Source organism: Hemitrygon akajei, chromosome 9 (genome assembly GCF_048418815.1).
Source record: "Hemitrygon akajei chromosome 9, sHemAka1.3, whole genome shotgun sequence".
In the NCBI taxonomy this organism is placed as follows: Eukaryota; Metazoa; Chordata; class Chondrichthyes; order Myliobatiformes; family Dasyatidae; genus Hemitrygon; species Hemitrygon akajei.
Window position 1 is genome coordinate 164,315,850 of NC_133132.1, and position 24,821 is coordinate 164,340,670.

Sequence of the window (24,821 nt, forward strand, 5' to 3'; positions counted from 1 at the left end):
GGGAATTAACATTTCAGGTCAATGACCTTTATCAGAGCCATGTTTCCCAGATGAAGGATTCTGATGAAAGGTCATTAACCTGAAAGGTCAACACATAGGTTAACTTAGTATATATGATTCTGAGGGGTTCAATAGGGTAGAAATAAAAAGGATATTTCCTCTTTTGAGAGAATTATAGTACTATGCAAAAGTCATAGGGACACATATACAGCTCAGGAGCCTAAGACTTTTGCACAGTACTGTAGTAATTTTATGTATTGCATTGCACTACTACCATAAAAAAACCCCAGTGAATTTCATGGTATATATGAGGGATGATAAACCTGATTCTGATATGGGTCTGTATTGTGGACTGAGAGTGAGAAGGGGGCAGGGAGAGGGGAATCATGGTTGGGAAAAGGGGAAGGGAAAGGGAAGCACCGGAGACACATTCTGTAAATGATCAATTAACCAATTGTTTGGAATCAAATGATTTTGCCTGGCGTCTCAGAGCTGGGTGTGTCTACAGGGCACCCATGCTGCCCCCTGCCCCTGATACTCCTTCACTGTCACCTGTGCCACACCCCTCCGCTGGTGCTTCACCCTCACCGTCCTTTGCTTCTGCCTGATTTACAAACTCACTCTATGCTCTACGTTGTGAAACGCAGTACTGTGCAAGTCTTAGGCACACTAATAATATGTATGTGCCAAGACTTTTGAACAGTACTGTAAGTCTAAGGATTACCACTTAAAATAGAATTGTCACCCATTTTTGATGGAGAAGAGGCTACTTTTGTCCACTCAAGGGCTGGTGTGTCTTTAGGCACTGGAACCAGAGTTGAATATTGCTGAGACTAAGAATAATTGATACTTGATAAGCAAGATATGAACATATGAGACTGCAGATTTAAGGTTATAACTAGCTTTGAGGAACTAAACAGTCATTTCCTGCTCCAATTTCAAAAGTATCTCTATCTATAGTTGCTGTGTGACCTGCTGAATAGCCCCAATGTCTTCTGGTTTTCATTTCAGACTTTTAGTGCCTGCTGTATTTTATCTTTTCAATTGCATTGACTGAAGTGAGTCTTTACCGCCCCAAACAATCAAATTTAAATTCAAATTCAAGTTTAATTGCCATTCAACTGTACATGAATACGGCCAAATGAAACAGCATTTCTCTGAGGCCAAGGAGCAAAACATGCGCTGTAGAAAAATAGTTCCCATGTTCAGATCTCAGAACATATTTAACCATGCTGGGTTTGCAGGAAATAATGATGACATAAGATGCATAGTAAGTGTATGTGGGAGCAGGGATATAGAATGGCCACAGAAGGCCGCACTTGTGTTGCAAAAGCTATGGCAGATGGGGAGCAATGTGAGACAATAAGAACCTTTGCTCTGTCTGCCATAAAAGGCAAACTCAAGTGGCCACAAATTTCAAATCAACTTCCCATTTCCATTCCAACTTATCGGTCCATGGCCTTCTCTACTGCCACAATGAGGCCACACTCAGGCTGGAGGAGCAACTCCTCATATTCAGCCTGGATAGTGTTCAACCTGATGGCATGACCATTGATTTCTCTAACTTCCCATAATTTCTCACATTCCCCTTTTCCTCTTTTCCCATTCTCCATTCTGGCTCCACTCTTGCTTCTTCTCTTCTCCTCATCTGTCCAAAACCTCCTTCTGGTCCTCCCTCGCTTTCTCCCACAGTCCATTGCTCTCTCCTATCAGATTCCTTCTTCTCCAGCCCTTTATCTCTTCACCTATCACTCCCAGCTTCATAATTCATTCCCCTCCCCCACCCATCTACTTTCCTTCTCACCTGGTTTCACCAATCACCTGACATATTGTAGACCATTGCCTCATCTGTCCACCTTTTTATTCTGCTTTTCACCTCTTCCTTTCCAGACCTGTCTCCGTCCAAAGCGTTGACTATTTATTCCTCTCCTTGGATGATGCTTGGTTTGCTCAGTTCCTCCAGCACTTTGAGTGTGTTCATCAAGATTTGCAGCGTCTGCAGAATCTCTTGTGTTTGCACTTCAATGCAAAAAAGACAAATCAGAATATTTTCTTTAGGCGAGAGGAAGAACTGTGGTAGAGATCACTATAATCTGTGCAGTCATAATAAAAAAAATCAATAAGGCTAATGGAACCTTGGCCTTTTACTTGAGGGAGTAAGAATACATAATTGCGGAAGTGAAGCTAAACACAAGAAAGTCTGCAAATCCTGGAAATCCAGAGCAACACACACACACAAAATGCTGGAGGAACTCAGCGGGTCAGGCAGCATCCATGGAAATGAATAATCAGTCAGTGTTTTGCACCAAGACCCTTCCTCCATGAAGCTTTTTGCTTTGGATGTTGAACCTCTGGAAAGGCACATTGGAGAATTCCAACACAGTTTTACCAGGTCAGTATCAAGGCTTAAAAGTTAAATTGTGACGACAGCTTTCATATTTGAGTTTAATAAGCTAAGAAAGGGCTCAATCAAGGAAGGATGATAATACAATAACATAGACAATGAAAAGGAGGGACCAAGATTTTACTTTATTTTTATTGGAGATACGGCACAATAACAGGCTCCTCTGACCCAATTACACCCATGTGACCAATTTAAAGTGCAAAGTTCAAAGTAAACTTTATTATCAGAGTATGTACATGTCACTATATATAACCCCGGGATTCTTTTCTTGCGGGCATACTCAGCAAATCTATAGAACAGATTTAGGCTTAACCTACTAAACCCGTACATCTCTAGAGTGTGTGACGAAATGGACACCCACATCATCATGGGGAGAACTTACAAACTCCTTACAGACAGTGGCAGGAATTGAAGCCAGATTGTTGGCCCTACCTTAGCGTGGCACTAACCTCTACGCTACCTTGCAAAGGGTGCGTAAAATGATCACTGCCCATTTGAGCCAAGGACATTGTATCTGACAGTAAACAGGCTAAGAAAATGGGGTTGGCTGAGATCAGTCATTGGTAGTATGTGGAATATAATATCTAGTCTCCAGGTAATTCTGTGAACAAGCAATGCACTGGGAATGACATCATTACCCCAGGACTGACTCTGATTTGAACAAGTATAGTTCACACTGACAAAAGCTTGATTGGATATCTCAACTACAACAATCTGATGTAGAAAATAATATACTAATATTACTATTCAGATATTCTTTTGTGTAACTTCAATTCCTACTGAAAAGGCAGTGCCATTTGACAGGACTTTTAACCACATATCCTTTAATGGGGAACTTAGAGCAAAAGGGAAGAATCTTGAAATGAAGTTGTAGCGTAGTGATTAGCACATCACTTTACACTACAGGCAACCTGGGTTCAATTCCCGATTCTGCCTGCATGGAGCTTGTGTGTTCTCCCTGTGACTGCGTAGGCTTGCTCTGTGTTCATATGCGTCATGAAATTTATTTTTTCTCACATTAGCCATACAGTAGAATTCGTAAAATTATTACAATACTTTGCAAAAGTCTTAGGTGCTCGAGCTATTTATATGCTTAAGACTTTCACACAGTACTATATGTATGTATTTATTTGTGTGTCAATTTATTTGTATTTATTTATTATGATTAGTTTCTTTTTTATATTTGCTCTGTCTTCTTTTGCACATCAGCTGTTTGTCAGTCTTTATGTATAGTTTGACATTGATTCTATCATACCTGTTTGTTCTTCTATGAATGCATGCAAGAAAATGAATCTCAGGGTAGTATATCGTGAAGTACTTCGATAGTAAATTTCTTGTGAACTTTGAACTTCAAATTTTGTTAGGTTGGTACCCGATTAGAACTTGTTCATTTTAAGAGAGAGGTAACAATTGAGAGAGTGGGACTGAGTACAGCCATCATCAAACTGAATGTGAAAACAGGTTCAAAGGGCTGAATGGCTTTTCCCTAACCCTGTTCCAACACTCTTAATTGCCACTGAAAATACTTGACCACTTTTTTTCAACATTTTGCATATTTATGGACCATTTATGTATGAATTAAATCAGCAATTTGAATTTGTTCTAGAAATTTCCATTCCATGTATCCTTTAAGGGCTCTGCTTCTTTTTGGCACCACCTCATCTGGTTAGAGCAACAACCCCCAGTGCTGTCATGCATTGTTAGAGCTGAGGTAAGATCTTCTTAATCTCAATTATATTGACTGATTTTCCTTACGGGTGAAGGAAATGTCTGAATTGACAACAGTGAAGATGTTTCTGCACTCTTATCTTGTATTTGCAACATAAAAGTAACTAAATTATGATATAAGTATATAAAAGGTACATTCAATTATTTAAAAAAAGGTCTGTTGAGGCCCTCAGGTGGTTGGTGTTGTCCATGGACAGTGTCCCTGCTGTCTATGTGATACGCAAGTCAGTACACACCCAGGGCAGTTTGAAATGGAATGCAAGCTTTCGCTCATGTAGCAAGCTCCCCCTCTCCACGCAGTTGATGAATCCAAAGGGATGGCAGAGACCAACACAGTTCGGCACCAGCAGCATCACAGGAGTTATTAGTCATTGTTGCACTCAGCGAGGACTGCCTCTATTTTTCCTCAGGGTTTACTCCCAAAGCCTTCTCCATGATTGGGTACAGCTACAAGGCAGCAGTGGTTTGAAATCAGAGTTTGATATCTTATTATCATTTGCAGTGTTTTGATATTATATATTGCATAATAATGATGCATATTAACAATAGTTAATAATAATTAAAGTTTATCATATGAAGTAGGTACAGAGGAAATGACAGGGCTAAGTTTTTTTCTACAGAGAGTGGTGAGTGCGTGGAATGGGCTGCCGGCAATGGTCAGACCCCACTTGGAGTACTGTGCTCAGTTCTGGTCACCTCACTATAGGAAGGATGTGGAAACAGAGGAGATTTACAAGGATGTTGCCTGGATTGGGGGGCATGCTCTATGAGAATAGGCTGAGTGAACTCGGCCTTTTTTCCTTGGAGTGACGGAGGATGAGAGGTGACCTGATAGAGGTATATAAGGTGATGAGAGGCATTGATCATGAGGATAGTCAGAGACTTTTTCCCAGGGCTGAAATGGCTGGCACGAGAGGGCATAGTTTTAAGGTGCTTGGAAGCAGGTACAGAGGAGATGTCAGGGGTAAGTTTTTTACACAGAGAGTGGTGAGTGCGTGGAATGGGCTGCCAGCAATGGTGGTGGAGGCAGATACGATAGGGTCTTTTAAGAGACTCCTGGATAGGTACATGGAGCTCAGAAAAATAGAAGGCTAAGGGTGACCCTGGGCAATTTCTAAGGTAAAGACATGTTCGGCACAGCAATGTGGGCCGAAGGGCCTGTATTGTGCTGTAGGTTTTCTATGTTTCTATATATATCTTCTTATTGTAATATGTAGTTTTTTATTATTGTGTATCACACTGTACTGCTGCCACAAAACAACAAATTTCACGACATATGCCGGTGATATTAAACCTGATTCAGATTCAGATTCATCTTCTGGTTTTGGAGCTAATAGGGCCAGAAGATGCTAATGAAAAATCTTGTTGAGGCTGTGAATCCTGTCAATTGACAACGACAATATCTGTCAAAGTTTGCAAATGGGTATTATATCCAAAAGCAAGGGCATTCATCAAGCCAATTGCTTGGCAGCAAGCTTCCTCACTGTTGTTGTACCTGCACTTACTCAAGCAGCGGGGAGTAATTCATCATCCTTCTGACTTGAAATTTGTAGATAGATGAGAAAAGAAAGGATAACTCAGCAAATAATCTGAAATTAGACCTGACGATCTGAACAACTGATGCAGAGAAGGAGAAGAAAAATGGAGATGGGTATATGAAGAATAAATCTGAGAGACCAAGATAAGACCTAACAATGATTGATGTACCATCATCACAAAGATCATAGTTACTCATCAATATTCAAACATTTAACTTACTAGTGTTCGTTATATCATCATTGAATTTCAGGTTGAAGTCTTCCAATTGTGCAGTTAATTTTTACCCTCATGAATAGCATACCATTGTGTGTACAATTAAAACACTGTGCCAAAATTCTCACAGTGCACTTCGCTGCTTTTTCAATTTATAATGTGTCACTTAATGTTATGTTTTCCTGGAAAGCAAGACTTTCATCAGTCAGGGAATGGCTGCTGATCAATTTTCATTAGCTAGATCAATGTTAGTATAACAATAGCATCTTCACATTAATGTGGTGAATGTATTGTCCTGTTAACATCACAGCATGAGCCAACATTATTTTTCAAAGGGCCTTCCCGAGAGGGGCTGAATTCCTCATCTAATCTCTCCTGTGGCCTGTTGATTATGTAAGAGTCCAGTGGTGGCATTACAGATAAAGATTAGCTTCATTTGTCACGTGTACATGTATAGTACTTTGACTTTGAAGCACATCAGAACGTTGACAGATACAGTGAAATGCATAGTTTTGCATCAATGACTATCACAGCTCAAGGATGTGCTGGGGCAGCTCACAAATGTCATTATGTTTCCTTCACCAGCATAGCAAGCCTGCAACTTACTAACCTGTACGTGTTTGGAACGGTGGAGGAAACCGGAGCACCCAGAGGAAACCCTTCCAGGTTTGCACTGTCATGGTCCAGATCAGGTTCCCTTTAAATTTATCTAGGCTGTGTTAGGATCCAGACCGTTGACTCCTTGTTCCCCTTTAATTCCCTGTTTCTTGTGTCCTTTGAGCTTGGTAATTAAGGCAATCTACTCTCGACCAAACCGGCAGTTTATAAGCCCCCGGCTTCAGCTGTTCAGCGCGAGAGCGTTATGGAGCATTATCAAAGTCACCGTAGCTACCGCGAGCCAAAGTCATCTAGCCGGAGCCAACTAAGTTTCTTGCAGGAACAAGCCAAGACTCCTCCTGCAGCAAGTGCCAGCAATTCGCCTTCCCTTGCCAGAGCGAGTCCGGGGAAGGTTAACCCGCCGGGGTGAGTTAAGAGCTCCTACAGCTGGGAACAAACTTGGGTCCAGTGATAGTACCGTCCGTTGTCTTGTCGTCTTGTATCCAGTTCAGTAGGCAGGCTGTTTGCCGCTACTCGAATGGACTGTCGTTGTCTGGTCTCCGTATCCATGCCTGGTGTCTTAAGGTGGAGTCCTGGCTCAGTGTTTCATGTCTTGTGTTTGAGTATCAAGTCCTGGCCCTGGTGTTCCAAGTCTAAAGTACCAAGTGCTGGTGGTGGTGATCCAAGTTCCAAGCATCCAAGTCCAAGGTCTGGCCATGGCGTTCAAGTCTCCAAGTCCAAGGTCTGTGTTCCAAGTCCTGGCTCTGATCCCTGATCTCCAAGTCCTGGCCCCCCAGACCCTGAGTCCCAGCCTAGTCCCGGGCCTGAGCCCTCGTTCATTTCGCCTATTCCCATTTCCTCTTTGCCGTCCTTGATTTCCCTGTTCTATCCTTGCGTCACGGTTCTCCTTGTAAAGAGTAATAAACTTTATTTTATTGAACCTTAGAAAAACGTGTTTGTGTCCTGCTTTTGGGTCCTCCTCGAGCACCCTTGCCCCCCATCTTGTAACATGCACAAAATCCTTACAGAAAATAGTGGGAATTAAATCTAGATCGCTAGACCTATAACGTGTTATGCTAGCTGTCAAGCTACGATGCATCTCTCTCTCTTTCTCTCTCTCCCTATAAATATCGAACACATGTGGCAGATCACTGGTGGTTCAAAGGGCAAGAAATTCGAAATTTGACAAAATAACATCACTAAAAATATACCTTTTTTGAGGTAAATAGTTTTAAATTATCACCGCAAACAGTGAGGGGGTGAGCGACGGTGAGGCAAACTCAAGGGACGAGGTGTGTTGCAGAATCAATGGTGATGGGGTGAGCCAGTTGGAGAGGTAAGGTTGGGACCACGGCAGAGGAGGGCTGATGTCTGTACTACTGGCCCGAGTGCGAGGCTGGATCTCTCTGGGCATCGACAGGAGAAGTCGGGGTGGCGGCAGAGAAGTTCTGGCGTCTGTACGGATGATCCAGTTGCAAGATTGGGTCGTTCTGGGTGCTGTGCTGATTTGAAGAGCTTGAGAGCAGCTTTGGGCTGAGCAGTGAAATCGAGGTCTGAAATGAGTCAGTGGGCGGTGAGGTCTAGCCTCTGAGCTCTTCACAGTGACAGAGCCTTAGCACGAGGTACGATCTGTTGTTTAGACAGTTTGAACGCCAGCCCAGATCAGAGGTGAGAGCCAACTGTGCTCGATCTCCATGATGTTCTCTCCTCTCTCCAGGGTGCCGGAGCCTTTCGTAGTTCCATTGTTGATTTATAGACTGAAAAGACAGGGTGTTGGCATCCAAGGTGAGAGCCAACTTCACTCACTCTCCGCGGTGGTCACACCTCTCTCCATGGCACTGAGGTCATGAAAACAACTCTGACTGCTGTGCTCCATACCCTTTAATATAATGAACTGATAAGTGAGGCCTTGGGCCTACTCCAGGCTGATCTGCCGAGTTCACAATGTTGTTGCTCACTTCAATTGCTCGCATGAATTCTGTTTTTTCACCTTTCTGTTGTGCATCGGGTGTTGGTCTTTCATTTTTTTTATTGGATTCTTTCAGGTTCCTTGCTTTGTGGCTACCTGCGAGCAAACAAATCTCAAGGTTGGATAATTTATATATTCTTTGATAGTAAGTGTGCTTTGAATCATTGAATCTTGAATCTTTGAATACACTAACTGGCTGCATCACCATCTGGTCTGGTGTGGGGGGGGGGGGGGTGACTGCACAGGATCAAAGTAAGCTGCAGGGAGTTTTAAACTTAGACAGCTCCATCAGGGGCAAGAGCCTCTGTAGTATCCTGGACGTCCTCAAGGAGCCATGCCTTAAAAAGGACTCCATTCACCAAGGCCATGCCTTGCTCTGATTACTACCATTAGGAAGGAGGTACAGGAGCCTGAAGGCACACACTCAACAACTCAGAAACAGCTCCTTCCCCTCTGCCAGCTGATTTCTGAATGGACATTAAACCCATGAACATTACCTCACTACTTTTTTATTTCTATTTTTGCACTACTTATTTAACTTAACTATTATATATACTGTAATTCACATTTTTGTCGATTATTACATGCTGCCGCAAAGACAACTAATTTCATGACTTTTGCCGGTGATGTTAAACCTGATTCTGATTCTGAAATGTGTATATTGCATTTGCCATACTCCAATGCCCTGGTGCTAAATATCCATCACAATTTTCTTTCCAAAACTTCCACAAGCAGCTTCTAAGCAAATTTAAGAACAGAAAAAGAACCCGTGGAACAAGTTACTGTGGTTTTGACCGCTCTGTCAGATTAGAAGCTATAAATAAATTTTGGGTCAGCACGATGGTGCTGTGGTTAGCTTAACAGTTTACAGTACCAGTGAGCTGGGTTCAATTCCCACCGCTGTCTGTAAGGAGTTTGTACGTTCTTTCCATAAGCTCGTTGCTTTCCTCCGGGTGCTCCAGCTTCCTCCCAAAATCCAAAGACGAACTAGTTGGTAGGTTAGATAGTCATTGTAAATTGTACCGTGATTCGGCTAGGATTAAATCTGGGTATTGCTGGCCTGTGTGGATCAAAGAGCTATAATGGCCTATTCCACTCTATATCTCAATAAATAAATAGATTCAACAGTAACGTTCAAAAGGGACGGATGTATACTTGAAGATACAATTTTCCAAGTGGTGGCACAAAAATGAATTGCTGAATGAAGCATTTCTCTGCTTCCTGATTCAATGAAATTTTCATGATTAGTCAATTTAGACCATAAGATCAGAATTAGGAGCAGAATTAGGCCCATTTGGTTCATCAAGTCTACTCCACTATTTCATCATGTCTGATCCATTTTTCCATCTTACCCCCAATCTCCAGCCCCATATCTCTTCATGCCCCGATCAATCAATAATCTATCAAACTCTACCTTAAAAACACCCAATGACTTGGCTTCCATAGCCACTTGTTTAGGAGGAGCAGGAAAAGAAACCTGAGACAGGACAGAGTTAGCTCAGGCTTATCCGTCTCAGCATTTACCACCTCCCTTGTTATCCCCAGTGTCAGCTTACCCCAAGGTTTATAGTGATGTGTCTTTATTACAACAACTAGAAAAAAGTATCTACATCGAGACCTTCTGAGAGAATGCAGCTCAGGTCTCACTTGGAGTATTGCAAGCAGTTTTGGGCCTCTTATTTAAGGAATGATGTGCTGCCATTGGAGAGGGTTCAATGGACGTTCACAGAAATGATTCCGGAATTGAAAGGCTTATCATATGAGGAGCATTTGATGGCTCTGGGACTGTATTGACTAGAATTCAGAAGAATGAGGGGGGAATATTGAAAGGCCTTGATAGAGTGGATGTGGAGAGGATGTGTCCTATGTTTCCTTTGGTGAGTTAGTCTATAACCAGAGATCACAGCCTCAGAATAGAGTGATGTCTACTTAGAAGGGAGATAAAGAGAAATTTCTTTAGCCAGAGAGAAGTGAATCTGTGGATTTCATTGCCATAGGCAGCTGTGGAGACCAAGTCATTTGGTATATTTAAGGCAGAGGCTGATAGATTCTTTTTTGGTCAGGGCATGAAGGGTTATGGAGAGAAGGCAGGAGATTGGGCTTGAAAGGGAAATGGATCAGCCATGATGAAATAGCGGAGCAGAGTTGATGGGCCAAAGGCCTAACTCTGCTCCTATAGGTAATGGTCTTATTACACAGTGCATTAAGGTAGAACGTGGCAAAAATATAACAGGATGCAGAATGCAGTATAACACCAACAGAGAGAGAGTGCAGCGCAGGTAAGAAGGTAACTTGTAAGATCAAGAGTACAATTTATCATTTCGGAAACTATACATTACAACAGTAGGGCTGAAGCTCTCTTTGAACCCCATTCAGATGTGATTTCAGGCTTTTGTATCTTTTGCTCGATAGGAGAGGGGAGAAGAGGGGAGGAGAGGGGAGAAGAGGGGAGGAGAGGGGAGAAGAGGGGAGGAGAGGGGAGAAGAGGGGAGAAGAGGGAATGTCTGGGTGTCTGGATGGGCCTTTGATTATGTAGGCCACTTTACTGAGAGAGCAAGAAGCACGTGTCAGCATGCAATCATAAAATACAGTAAACACAAGAGATCCTGCAGATGCTGGAAATAACCCACACAAAATGCTACAGGAACTCATGGAGGGAGGGGGCTGGTTTCTGGGACATGCTAAACTGAGGGGTAGGGTAGATGGCTGAACAGTCTTTTCAAACTTTTTCCTGTCACTATATGTTTCTTTCCTTTATCACTTCTCATTAACAGCAAGATTGCAGAGGATTCAGTCAAATACCCTAGACCAGCTTTCAAATTCAAATACTCCTGACAGTGGTTTTGAAAAAGGTCAAGATCATAATTGGCTTAACTATTGATCCCAGTGTCTGCTGGGATTGCTATGAAGAGCCTGTGAACGTGGCATTGGCTGGCTTGCTGACCTTTGCCTTCACATTCAGCATCGGTGCTTCCAAGTCTTATGGTGTCTGCCAATGCTGACAATCTGCACCAGTTGCTTAGAAAAAATAACTATGGAGGGATCTGTCTGTTAATCCAGATTCTCTGACCTATGGTTTCTATTTCAGGGATATCATTTGGAGTTTGAGAAATCCTTTTGCGATATTATAGAGACAACTAGATGGATTTAAGATGCTGAAGATAAGCTTCTAAAACCATCTTAATCTGAGAGACCGAGGTCTATCCCTCTCCCTTTCTCCCTCTCACTCTCACACTCGCTCTCTCTCCCTCTCACTCTGACTCGCTCTCTCTCTGTTATTTTCCCCCTCTCTCTTTCTCTCTCTCATTCTCGCACTCACTCTCGCCCTCTCTCTCTTGCTCTCCCTCTCTCTCATGCACACTTTCCCTCTCTCTAACTCTTTCTCCCACTTTCCCTCTCTCTTGCTTTCTTACTCTCTCACTCTCTCTTATTCGCCCTTACTTTCCTTCTCTCGCTCACTCCCTTTTTCTCTCTTTCCCTGCTTTCCCACTCTCTCTCTCTCTCTCTCACACACACACTTTCCCTCTCTGTACTTCTGTCCTGCTCTTGTATAATGTATACATCATTTCACCACACATTCTTTGTGTTTCATTATTCAGCAGTACTAGACTCTTGGAGACTAAGGACAGTGGTCATGAATATAAGACGACTACATATAAAAATATTATCCATGGGTCATGTACAGCAGATGAGTGATTTTGACTGTTTTACTTCAGAAGCCTTCTAAAAGATTCATTTACCTGTGTGAAACTGATGTTCAGGGGCCATGGGTAATGCAATAATTCAAAAGTTTTTTTTTTGTTTTTTATCCTACATCTGCCCTGAACACAGATAAATGAATCTTTAAATTGTCCATTGTGTGTTCAATCAGCACAATATTTTGAATGTAAGCATGCGATCATGAAATACAGTAAACACAAGAGACACAGTCATGCTTCAGAACTATATATGCTTTCCAATTCAGTTTCTTAAGATCGGAAACTCCAAAATTCTTCTGCACCAATGTCAAAATGACACCTTTAAGAGATAGCTAAGAAGGGTATTAGCATTGCGTTTTTGATGCAGTCTAAGGAAAGATGAGGGAGACATTCCCATCCACTGCTGAAAGCCACGTAGCCATTGATAGGATTCTGCGGATTGATATGATTATGCAGTCGCAGCAGAATGGTTAGAGCAACACTATTACAGCAGATCGGGGTTTAATTTCCCATAAGGAGTCTGCAGAATTGGTATGTTCTTGCCTTGACCACGTGGGTTTCTCTGTGTGCTTCAGTTTCTTCCCACATTCCAAACACGTAGAGTTAGGGTTAATGAGATGTGGGCATCACACACAAAATGCTGGAGGAACTCAGCAGGTCAGGCAGCATCTATAGAAATTAATAAACGGTCAACATTTTGGTCCAAGACCCTTCTTCAGTACTGGAAAGGAAGGGGGAAGATGCCAGGTGAGGGGAGGGGAAAGAGGATAGCTAGAAGTAGGTAGGTGGGAAAGATAAAGGGCTGGAGATGAAGGAATCTGATAGGAGAGGACACTGGACTGTATCAGAAAAGGAAGGAGGACAGGACCCAGGTGGAGTTGATAGGCAGGTGAAGTGTGGTGACACGTGTGGGCTATCCCGAGCACAACCCTTGCTGATTTGATTTGATACAGCACATTTCACTGTATATTTCAATGGATACGTGACAAATAAAGCTAATCTTTCATCTTTGTTGTTAGAAGTTTTTAAAATATTCGCTCTAACAGTAAAATGATGCTGTAACAAGTTCACAAATTAAAAATTTCAGCAGATGACTTTAAATACCTATGAAATGAACAAGCTATCTCTAATCCATGCACTTCCTGCAGTGGACTGTGATTTTTCTGAAATAGTTCTCCTAGAATTAAGAATTTTTATTTTATGTATTCTCAGATAGATATTCCACTCAACTTGCACCTCGACTTGTTATCACTGAGTATCGGCTCTAGCGCTGGACTCAATAAAAAGTACAACCACAGAAGCAATGTCATCTGTCAGACAGCAGGCTGAAGACTTGTGAATTTGACATTTCACGCGTTGAAGTCTCACTCTCGCTGCCATTTATACGTGCTGCCATTTGTCATTATACGCATGCAGAGAGTTCCCAATTCATCTAGGTTTTTTTTCTTCTTCAAGGGAGGTGTGAGGTAGATGTTCCTCACTTGTCTCCTGACACCAGTTTTCAATAACTGGATTTTGCTCAGGCAGAGCTCGAAGAAAGGACGGCCAGATCTGGGCACCGGGACTATATTTATCCATGTCCTGGCTGCATGAACATATGACCAGAAGCTAGAGAAGCAGTATGAGGCCATTTGGCCTATCAAGTTTGCTCCACCATTTCATCATGGCTGATGCATTTCCCTCTCGGCCCCAATCTCCTGCCTTCTCCCTATATCCCTTAATGCCCTGATCAATCAAGAATCAATCAACCTCTGTCTTAAACATACATAAAAAGCTAGCCTCCACAGCCACCTAAGGCAACAAATCCCACAGATTCACTACTCTCTGGCTAAAGAAATTCTTCTTCAACTCCATTCTAAATGTACGCCACTCTGTTCTGTGGCTGTGTCCTATGGTCTTAGACTCATCCACCATCAGAAACATCTTCTTCACATCACTCTATTGGGGCCTTCCAAAACTTAATAGGTTTCAATTAAAGCCCCCTTCATTATTCTGAATCCAGCCAATACCAGACTAGAGCTCTCTAAATGCTCTATATGGATAAGCTTTTCAATCCCAGAATCATTTTCATGAACTTCCTTTGAACCCTCTCTAATGTCAGCACATCCTTCCTTAAATAAGAGGCCCAATCTGCTCACAATACTCCAAGTGAGGCCTCACAGGTGCCCTACAAAACCTCAACGTTGCATCCTTGGATCCAGTGCATCATTATGCTACTTGTGTCTGGTGTTTCACAATGTACATGTCCCTCCTCTTCAGCAGACATTGAGCAGGTATTTGGGTAGGCACATGAGATTCCGCAGAGCACACACAAAATGCTGGAGGAACTTCATCAATCGTGGAATTGAATTTAGGAGCCAAGAGGTAATGTTGCAGCTATATAGGACCCTGGTCAGACCCCACTTGGAGTACTGTGCTCAGTTCTGGTCACCTCACTACAGGAAGGACGTGGAAACCATAGAAAGGGTGCAGAGGAGATTTACAAGGATGTTGCCTGAATTGGGGAGCATGCCTTATGAGAATAGGTTGAGTGAACTCAGCCTTTTCTCCTTGGAGCGACGAGGATGAGAGGTGACCTGATAGAGGTGTTCAAGATGATGAGAGGCATTGATCATGTGGATAGTCAGAGGCTTTTTCCCAGGGCTGAAATGGTTGCCACAAGAGGACACAGGTTTAAGGTGTTGGGGAGAAGGTACAGAAGAGATGTCAGGGAGTGATGAGTGGTGAGTGCACGGAATGGGCTGCCGGAGATAGTGGTGGAGGCGGATATGATAGGGTCTTTTAAGAGACTTTTAGATAGGTACATAGATCTTGGAAAGTGGCCAGTGAGTGAGTGGGCCAGTGAAGGAGTGGAGATTTTAGGCTTTGACTTGAGGAGCTGAGGACGAGCTTCACTCCAAGTGAGGTAAGGCCAGGTAAGTTCCTTTCAAAGGAGAAAGTTTCAAAAGTTGAGGCAAGTATTGGGTAGGTCATGGCAGCTGAGATCGGCCCCGTGGTTTGTTCATCCTGCAGCATGTGGGAAATCAGGGATACTTCCAGTGTCCCTGACGACTATGTGTGCAGGAAGTGTGTCCAACTGCAGCTTCTGGCAGACCGCATTGAGCGTCTGGAGCTGCGATTGGATTCATACTGGAGCATCCGCGATGCTGAGAAAGTCGTGAATAGCACGTTCAGTGAGTTGGCCACACCGCAGGTAAAGGCTACACAGGCAGAAAGGGAAGGGGTGGCCACTAGACAGCGTAGCAGTAGGCAGGTAGTGCAGGAGTCCCCTGGGGTCATCTCCCTCCTAAACGGATATACTGTTTTGGATACTGTTGGGGGAGATGTCTCATCAGGGGAAGGCAGCAGCAGCCGAGTTCATGGCACCATGGGTGGCTCTGTGGCACAGGAGGGAAGGAAAAGGAGTGGGAGAGCTATAGTGATAGGGGATTCGATTGTAAGGGGAATAGATAGGCATTTCTGCGGCAGCAAACTTGACTCCAGGATGGTATGTTGCCTCCCTGGTGCAAGGGTTGAGGATGTCTCTGAGCGGCTGCAGGACATTCTGGAATGGGAGGGTGAACAGCCAGTGGTCATGGTGCACATAGGTACCAACGATATAGGTAAAAAATGGGATGAGGTCCTACAAGGTGAATTTAGGGAGTTAGGAGATAAACTAAAAAGTAGGACCACAAAGGTAATAATCTCTGTATTACTACCAGTGCCACGTGCTAGTCAGAGTAGAAATAGGAGGATATTTCAGATGAATACGTGGCTTGAAAAATGGTGCAAGGGGGAGGGATTCAAATTTCTGGGGCATTGGAACCAGTTCTGGGGGAGGTGGGACCGGTATAAACAGGACAGTCTGCACCTGGGCTGGACTGGAACCAATGTCCTAGGGGGAGCATTTGCTACTGCTGTTCAGGAGGCTTTAAACTAATGTGGCAGGGGGATGGGAACAAGTGTAGGGAGACAGAGGGGTGTAAAATGAGGGTAGAAGCAAAAAGTAGTAAGGTGAAAAGTAAAAGTGGCAGACAGGCAAATCCAGGGCAAAAAGCAAAAAGAGCCACTTTTCAACATAATTGTATAAGGGCTAAGAGTGTTGTAAAAACAAGCCTGAAGGCTTTGTGTGTCAATGCCAGGAGCGTTCGTAACAAGGTAAATGAATTGAATGTGCAGATAGTTATTAATGAATATGATATAGTTGGGATCACAGAGACATGGCTCCAGGGTGACCAAGGATGGGAGCTCAACATCCAGGGATATTCAATATTCAGGAGGGATAGACAGGAAAGAAAAGGAGGTGGGGTAGTATTGCTGGTTAGAGAGGAGATTAATGTATTAGAAAGGAAGGACATTAGCCTGGAGGATGTGGAATCAATATGGGTAGAGCTGCATAACACTGAGGCGCAGAAAACGCTGGTGGGAGTTGTGTACAGGCCACCTAACAGTAGTAGTGAGGTTGGGGATGGCATTAAACAGGAAGTTAGAAATGCGTGCAATAAAGGAACAGTAGTTATAATGGGTGACTTCAATCTACATATAGATTGGGTGAACCAAATTGGTAAGGGTGCTAAGGAAGAGGATTTCTTGGAATATATGCGGGATGGTTTTCTGAACCAACATGTCAAGGAACCAACTAGAGAGCAGGCCATTCTAGATTGGGTATTGAGCAATGAGGAAGGGTTAGTTAGCAAGCTTGTCGTGCGAGGCCCTTGGGTAAGAGTGACCATAATATGGTGGAATTCTTCATTAAGATGGAGAGTGACATAGTTAATTCAGAAACAAAGGTTCTGAACTTAAAGAAGGGTAACTTTGAAGGTATGAGACGTGAATTAGCTAAGATAGACTGGCAAATTATACTTAAAGGGTTGACGGTGGATATGCAATGGCAAGCATTTAAAGATCGCATGGATGAACTACAACAATTGTTCATCCCAGTTTGGCAAAAGAATAAACCAGGGAAGGTAGCGCACCCGTGGCTGACAAGGGAAATTAGGGATAGTATCAAGTCCAAAGAAGAAACATATAAATTAGCAAAAAAAAGCGGCACACCTGAGGACTGGGAGAAATTCAGAGACCAGCAGAGGAGGACAAAGGGCTTAATTAGGAAAGGGGAAAAAAATTATGAGAGAAAGCTGGCAGGGAACTTAAAAACTGACTGTAAAAGCTTTTATAGATTTGTGTAAAGAAAAAGATTGGTCAAGACAAATGTAGGTCCTTTACAGTCAGAAACAGGTGAATTGATCATAGGGAACAAAGACATGGCAGACCAATTGAATAACTACTTTGGTTCTGTCTTCACTAAGGAGGACATAAATAATCTTCCGGAAAAAGTAAGGGACTGAGGGTCTAGTGAGATGGAGGAACTGAGGGAAATACATGTTAGTAGGGAAGTGGTGTTAGGTAAATTGAAGGGATTAAAGGCAGATAAATCCCCAGGGCCAGATGGTCTGCATCCCAGAGTGCTTAAGGAAGCAGCCCAAGAAATAGTGGATGCATTAGTGATAATTTTTCAAAACTCCTTAGATTCTGGATTAGTTCCTGAGGATTGGAGGGTGGCTAATGTAACCCCACTTTTTAAAAAAGGAGGGAGAGGGAAACCGGGGAATTATAGACCGGTTAGTCTGACATCGGTGGTGGGGAAAATGCTAGAGTTGGTTATCAAAGATGTGATAACAGCACATTTGGAAAGAGGTGAAATCATCAAACAAAGTCAACATGGATTTGTGAAAGGAAAATCATGTCTGACGAATCTTATAGACTTTTTTGAAGATGTAACTGGTAGAGTGGATAGGGGAGAGCCAGTGGATGTGGTATATTTAGATTTTCAAAAGGCTTTTAACAACATCCCACACAGGAGATTAGTGTGCAAACTTAAAGCACACGGTATTGGGGGTATGGTATTGATGTGGATAGAGAATTGGTTGGCAGACAGGAAGCAAAGAGTGAGAGTAAACGGGACCTTTTCAGAATGGCAGGCAGTGACTAGTGGGGTACCGCAGGGCTCAGTGCTGGGACCCCAGTTGTTTACAATATATATTAATGATTTAGACGAGGGAATTAAATGCAGCATCTCCAAGTTTGCGGATGACACAAAGCTAGGTGGCGTTGTTAGCTGGGAGGAGGATGCTAAAAGGATGCAGGGTGACTTGGATAGGTTAGGTGAGTGGGCAAATTCATGGCAGATGCAATTTAATGTGGATAAATGTGAGGTTATCCACTTTGGTTTCAAGAATAGGAAAACAGATTATTATCTGAATGGTGGCCGATTAGGAAAAGGGGAGATGCAACGAGACCTGGGTGTCATTGTACACCAGTCATTGAAGGTGGGCATGCAGGTACAGCAGGCGATGAAAAAGGCAAATGGTATGTTGGCATTCATAGCAAAAGGATTTGAGTACAAGAGCAGGGAGGTTCTACTGCAGTTGTACAAGGCCTTGGTGAGACCGCACCTAGAATATTGTGTGCACTTTTGGTCCCCTAATCTGAGGAAAGACTTTCTTGCCATAGAGGGAGTACAGAGAAGGTTCACCAGATTGATTCCTGGGATGGCAGGACTTTCATATGAAGAAAGACTGGATCGACTAGGCTTATACTCACTGGAATTTAGAAGATTGAGGGGGGATCTTATTGAAAAGTATAAAATTCTAATGGGATTGGACAGGCTAGATGCAGGAAGATTGTTTCCGATGTTGGGGAAGTCCAGAACGAGGGGTCACAGTTTAAGGATAAAGTGGAAGCCTTTTAGGACCGAGATGAGGAAAAACTTCTTCACACAGAGAGTGGTGAATTCTCTGCCACAGGAAACAGTTGAGGCCAGTTCATTGGCTATATTTAAGAGGAAGTTAGATATGGCCCTTGTGGCTAAAGGGATCGGGGGTATGGAGAGAAAGCAGGTATAGGGTTCTGAGTTGGATGATCAGCCATGATCATACTGAATGGTGGTGCAGGCTCAAAGGGCCGAATGGCCTACTCCTGCACCTATTTTCTATACTTTTATGTTTCTCTCTTAGTAAAATAGAGGGCTGTAGGTAAGCCCAGTAATTTCTAAGGTAGGGACATGTTCAGCACAACTTTGTGGGCCGAAGGGCCTGTATTGTGCTGTAGGTTTTCTATTTTTCTAAGTCAAGCTGCATTTATTGACCATTTAATGACCATCTGTCAGGACTGGAAAGGAAAGGGGTTTCTGGGTTCTGTCCCCTTCCTTTCCAGTCCTGATGAAGGGTCTCAGCCTGAAACATTAACAGTCTATTCCCATCAACAAATGCTGCCTGTCTTGCTGAGATAACTGGGTACACCCTTTCCCTCCTACTACTGACATCTGTCCCGGCCACGTTAACTGACAGAAGATAGAAGTTAAACAGAATTAGAGTGAGGGGAGGGAGCAAGCAAGAGGAACATATTTGAAAAAGTTGGAGCTTGTAAATCAGAAGGAATTGTGAGAAGCACTGGAGGTTGTAGCGAACAGGAAGGTAAGAAATAAACATGCCATTGACTTCAATGATCTATGTGACACCACTGGCCACGAACTCAGCAGTGACCTTCCCAAAGGTGGCCAGCACTCTCTCCCACAGACTAGTGAGATAATGGGTAGACGCTTATCTCTGAAGGCTGTGATTTATTCCTCTTTCCCCTGCAAGAGAGTGGAAATGTGTTTGTGAGTGTGCTGCCATATGTCTAGCTGAAGTGGCTGTCACGGTGAACTAACTGGCAGTGTACGGAAGCTGCAAGATGTGGACGTGAATACTGGTGACCGTGTGAGGGCATGAACAGGTGAGTGGATGTCAGGAAGCAGTCTGATGGATAGAGAATATCTCTGAGTTACAGAGGTGTTTTATAATGAATAATGTGTAAGGCTTAGTGGTGTAGTTGTTGATAAATGTGAATTGATGATATCTTGGTGAAACTTGACTTCACATCTCTAGTCAGTCGTAAATATTCTGCTACACTGTATTCATTCCTTTGGCACTTCATCACTAGCATAAACCACAGAGTGACCTCTTCCCACTGCCGTTTCCATGGATATTGAAGGGATCGAGACATCTTGTTTTGGAGAAATGCGATACTGAGTTAAAAGATCAGACACGAGTATCCGAAAGGCCTACTCATGCTTCCTTTGAAGAGCCAAAACATACTGAAGAAGGTCGAGTGGTGGATATGGTGAATATGGATTTTAGTAAAGGTATTTGACAACGTTACCCATGGTAGGCTCCTTCAGAAAGTCACAAGGCATGGGATCAGGGAAACTTGGCTGCACTGATCTGGAGTTAACCTGTCCACGAAAGGTGAAGAGAGGTAGTCGATGATGCTTATTCTGCCTGGAGGTTGGTGACCAGTGGGATTTCTCAGAGGTCTGTTCTGTGACCGCTGCTCTTTGTAGTTATTGCAAATGATTTGGATGCGGAAGTGGGAGGGTGGGTTCGTAAGTTTTCAGACCACACAAAGGTTGGTGGTGTTATGGACAGTGTAGACAGTTGCAGGTGACACAAAAGATGGTGATGTTGTGGACAATGGAGAAGGTAACAGGTGACACAAAGGTTGGTAATGTTGTGGACAATGGAGAAGGTTACAGGTGACACAAAGGTTGGTGGTGTTATGGACAGTGTAGACAGTTGCAGGTGACACAAAGGTTGGTGGTGTTGTGGATAGTGGAGAAGGTTACAGGGGACACAAAGGTTGGTGGTGTTGTGGACAATGGAGAAGGTTACAGGTGACACAAAGGTTGGTGAAGTTGTGGAGAATGGATAAGGTTGTCGAAGGTTATGGCAGAACATTCACAGGATGCAGAACAGGGCTGAGAAGTGGCAAATGAAGTTCAATCCAGAAAAGTGTGAAGTGATTCACTTTGGCATGTTGAACTTGATTAAAGGGATGAGGTTAGCGGCAGGACTCTTAAGAGTCTGGAGGAGCAGAAGGACCTTGGGGTCCACGTCCTTATATCCCTCAAAGTTACCAAGCAAGTTGATAGGGTTTTTAAGGAGGCATAAGGTGTGTTTGTCTATGCTATTGGGGAATGAGTTCAAGAGCTCATTCCCTGACTCAAGGTAATGTTGCAGCTCTATGACACACTATTTAAGAACATATTTACTTGGATGCTGCCTAGATTAGAGAACATGCCTTCAGAGGAAAGGTTGAGCAAGCTAGGGTTCTTTGGAGCAAAAGAGGGTGAGAGGAGACTTGATAGAGGTATGTAGGATGATAAAAAGTAGATAGGGCAGACAGCCAGAGACTTTCTCCCTGGGCAAAATCACTAATTAGAAAGAATGTATTCTTAAGGTGATTGGAGTAAAGTATTGTGGGGGGGGGGGATGTCAGAGGTAGGTTTTTACACAGAGAATGATAGGTGCATGGAATGGTCTGTTAGTTGTGTGACTATATTAGGATGATTTAAGAGACATTTTGGCATCTGAATGGTAGGAAAATGGAGGGTTATGTTAGAATGATCTTGGAGTAGGGTAAAAGGTCAGAGCAACATCATGACCCAAAGGCCTGTATTGTTCTGTTCTGCTTTCTGCTCTATGTCCTGTGTTGTTTCATTCTGACGTGAGTTTGGATGTATTCCTTGGACAACACTTGGAGCTGCCTCTGCAAATCAGGGTGTTCACATTTCCACCGTGATTTATGCTTCATCGGGGCTTCCAGAATGCTGGGGAATGACTTCTACTGGAGGTGAACCTTTGCTTTAGGAGACATGGAATTGATTCAGTCGGCACCGGTAAGCTTCAGCAGATGCTGACCGAGATGTAGTCCATGAATCTGGGCAATGCCAATAACACTGGGGTCAGTGTGGGCTTGTTATTGCAATATGATTGTGAGATGGATCCACAAGTTCACGTGGATCCTCCAGTGAGTCAAATTAAATGGTCATCACATTTCTGCAGAACATTTTCCAATGCTATTCTATCTCTTCGGGTGCTGGGGTGGAGATATATGTAAGGATCACTTGTGAACTCAAGTGCAGGAATCAAATATAACTAAAGATTTATTACAAAAATTAACTAGGAAAACCCAAGAAGAGTTCAGGCAAACAATACCAAATCACTGATGATACACAGAAGAATTCAGTCTGAGTTTCAGCTGACAATGAACCACAATGACCCAACAAACAGGAGTTGAAATGTCCCCTTGAAATACACCCTGGAGCATGAAGGAAATCTGGACATTGACAATACCATGCTAATTACATTAACCAAAATTGAATACAGTCATAAAAACAAAGAACTTAACAATCCCCATGACCCTGGATGAGCCACCAGCAAAACCTAGTGAAGACTCTCTCCCACTACTTTCAAATCACTTACTATCTCTCCTTTCGGTTAGTCCTGATGAAGGGTCTCGGCCCGAAACATCGACAACGCTTCTCCCTATAGATGCTGCCTGGCCTGCTGTGTTCCACCAGTATTTTGTGTGTGTTGTTTGGATTTCCAGCATCTGCAGATTTCCTTGTGAAAACTCAGAGTGTGTGCAATGCCAAACAGTTGGACATAAAAGATAACCCAGGGGACAACTTATACCCATGGGGTGACAATGAGAAAATACAGTCCACAAACTAACTGACAAAAAAAAATCTTATTTTTTAAAAACGATTCCTGTTCATGACAAAATATCTCTATCAAAGAAGGGTGTAAGGTGCTCTTTCTCACTGCTAGCCTGCAGGTCACACTTGGGTAAGGTGTAACAACTGTGTACAACTGCCCCCTGCACCGCCTGCTCCCGGATCAGGGTCACCGGGTGGTGGATTGTCGTATGAGCTTCTCATGCATATCACAAGTCCTGGAGTCGCCACCACCGATGGCACGCAGACCGTCTCTGAGGAGTATTGATGATGGCCGGGGTCACCTGTCTTGTAAACACACTGCCCAGAGGAAGGCACGTCTGTAGAAAATTTTGTCGAGAACAATCATGATCGCTCATTGTGGTGAACTACATACACCTGTCTGGACGCCCCCCCCCCCTCCCCCGCTGACTGCTCCTGTGGCTCCTCCCACTGACCGTGGCTCCTCCCACAGACCCCGGTATAAAGGCGATTGAGGCCTGAGCCCGGCCCTCAGTCTCCAGGATGTCGTGTGGTGGTCAATTGCTGCTTGTTCTTTCTTCCAGTCAATAAAAGCCGATATCTCACCTCACGTCTCAGAGAGTTATTGATGGTGCATCACTCATGTCATATGGCGCAGCACAGAATGAATGAAGGAATGATTCAATCTCCAACTCAATCATATCACAAAACTGAGCATCATCCATGAGCCCATAAACACAATCTCACTTCAGCCATTGCTGCTCTGCTGTCCTTCCGGCAAGAGCCCCTTTCCAGTCAACATCGGCCAGTTCCCCTCTCACGCCATTGTGATTTATTTTTTATACATTCCTTATTGTAACCTATCGTAATATTTTATATACTGCACTGTGCCACTGCACAAAACAACAGATTTGAGTGATAATAAACCTGATTCCGATTCACTCAGCAGACCATTTGTCAGCTACGTTGAGGTGTAGTATCTGACAATCTCTTTAACTAGCTGACACCATTGTTGAACATCCTGCTTGAACCAGAATGTTTGATTAGTATTTCACAGCTTGCCGAGGAATAAGAGAATATGAGCAAAAGAACAAAAGCTAAAAGAGTTTTTTTTGTGTTATAGCTGAAACTTTGCCAGCTGCCTCTTCTTGGTAAGAAGAAGCTTAGTGGTTTGTAGAATCCTCCCCGGTATACAGAACTGTACTCAGTTTGCTTCCCAGTGGCTAAGCATTTTAATCTCAAGTGCAATTCCCATTCTGATGTGTTGGTCTCTTGTGCCAAGATGAGGCCACCCTCAGCGTGGAAGAACCGCAGCTCATATTCCATCTGGGTAGATTCCAACATGATGGCATCAATATCCATTTCTCCTTCCAGTAAACAAATTCTCCACATCCCCGCCTCCTCAATCCTCCATTCTGGCCTCTTACCTCCTCTCATCTGCCCATTCCTTCCCCCTGGGTCCCCTCCTCCTTCCATTTCAGAAGTAGGGTAGCAGGAGAGACATGTTTATATCAATGGAGATGTAAAGCACTCCTTCCCACCGCAAGCCTTCGGGACACTCTTGATAAGGTGTAGCATCTGTTTCTTAGCCCCCTGATCCAGGTCACGTGAAGCCACGTGAGCAGCCGGTGCATATCACACGTCCTGGTTATGCGACCACTGACACCAGGCAGACAATCTCTGAAGAGTATTGATAATGGCTGGAGTCACCTGTCTTGTGAAAACAATGTTCAGAAGGAGGAAATGGCAAACCACTTCTGTAGAAAAATTTGGCAAGAGCAATCATGGTCACAGAAAGACCATGATGCCCTACATCATACAACGTGGCACATAATGAGCGAACAATTTAATTCAATAGGTATAGAGAAAAAAAAAATTCACATATGCCAGTGGTATTAAACCTGATTCCAAACCATACACCACACAATAAAACCTGGTATAAAATAACTCAACTTCTGTGACAATAAAATGTTAATGAAATTGTGGAACTTCATATTAGTTTTATGAGGTATTGAATTTTCTTTCTGTGTCCTTTGAATATCTGATGTGTATAGCCAGAAAGCTGATTGAAAAGCAAACATCATGAGATCACTGCTATTCAGGTGTGGATTTGATAATTGTAAGTGAGCCATCTTTTACTATTTGTAAACTATCACGTTTCAGTGGATGGTCTGG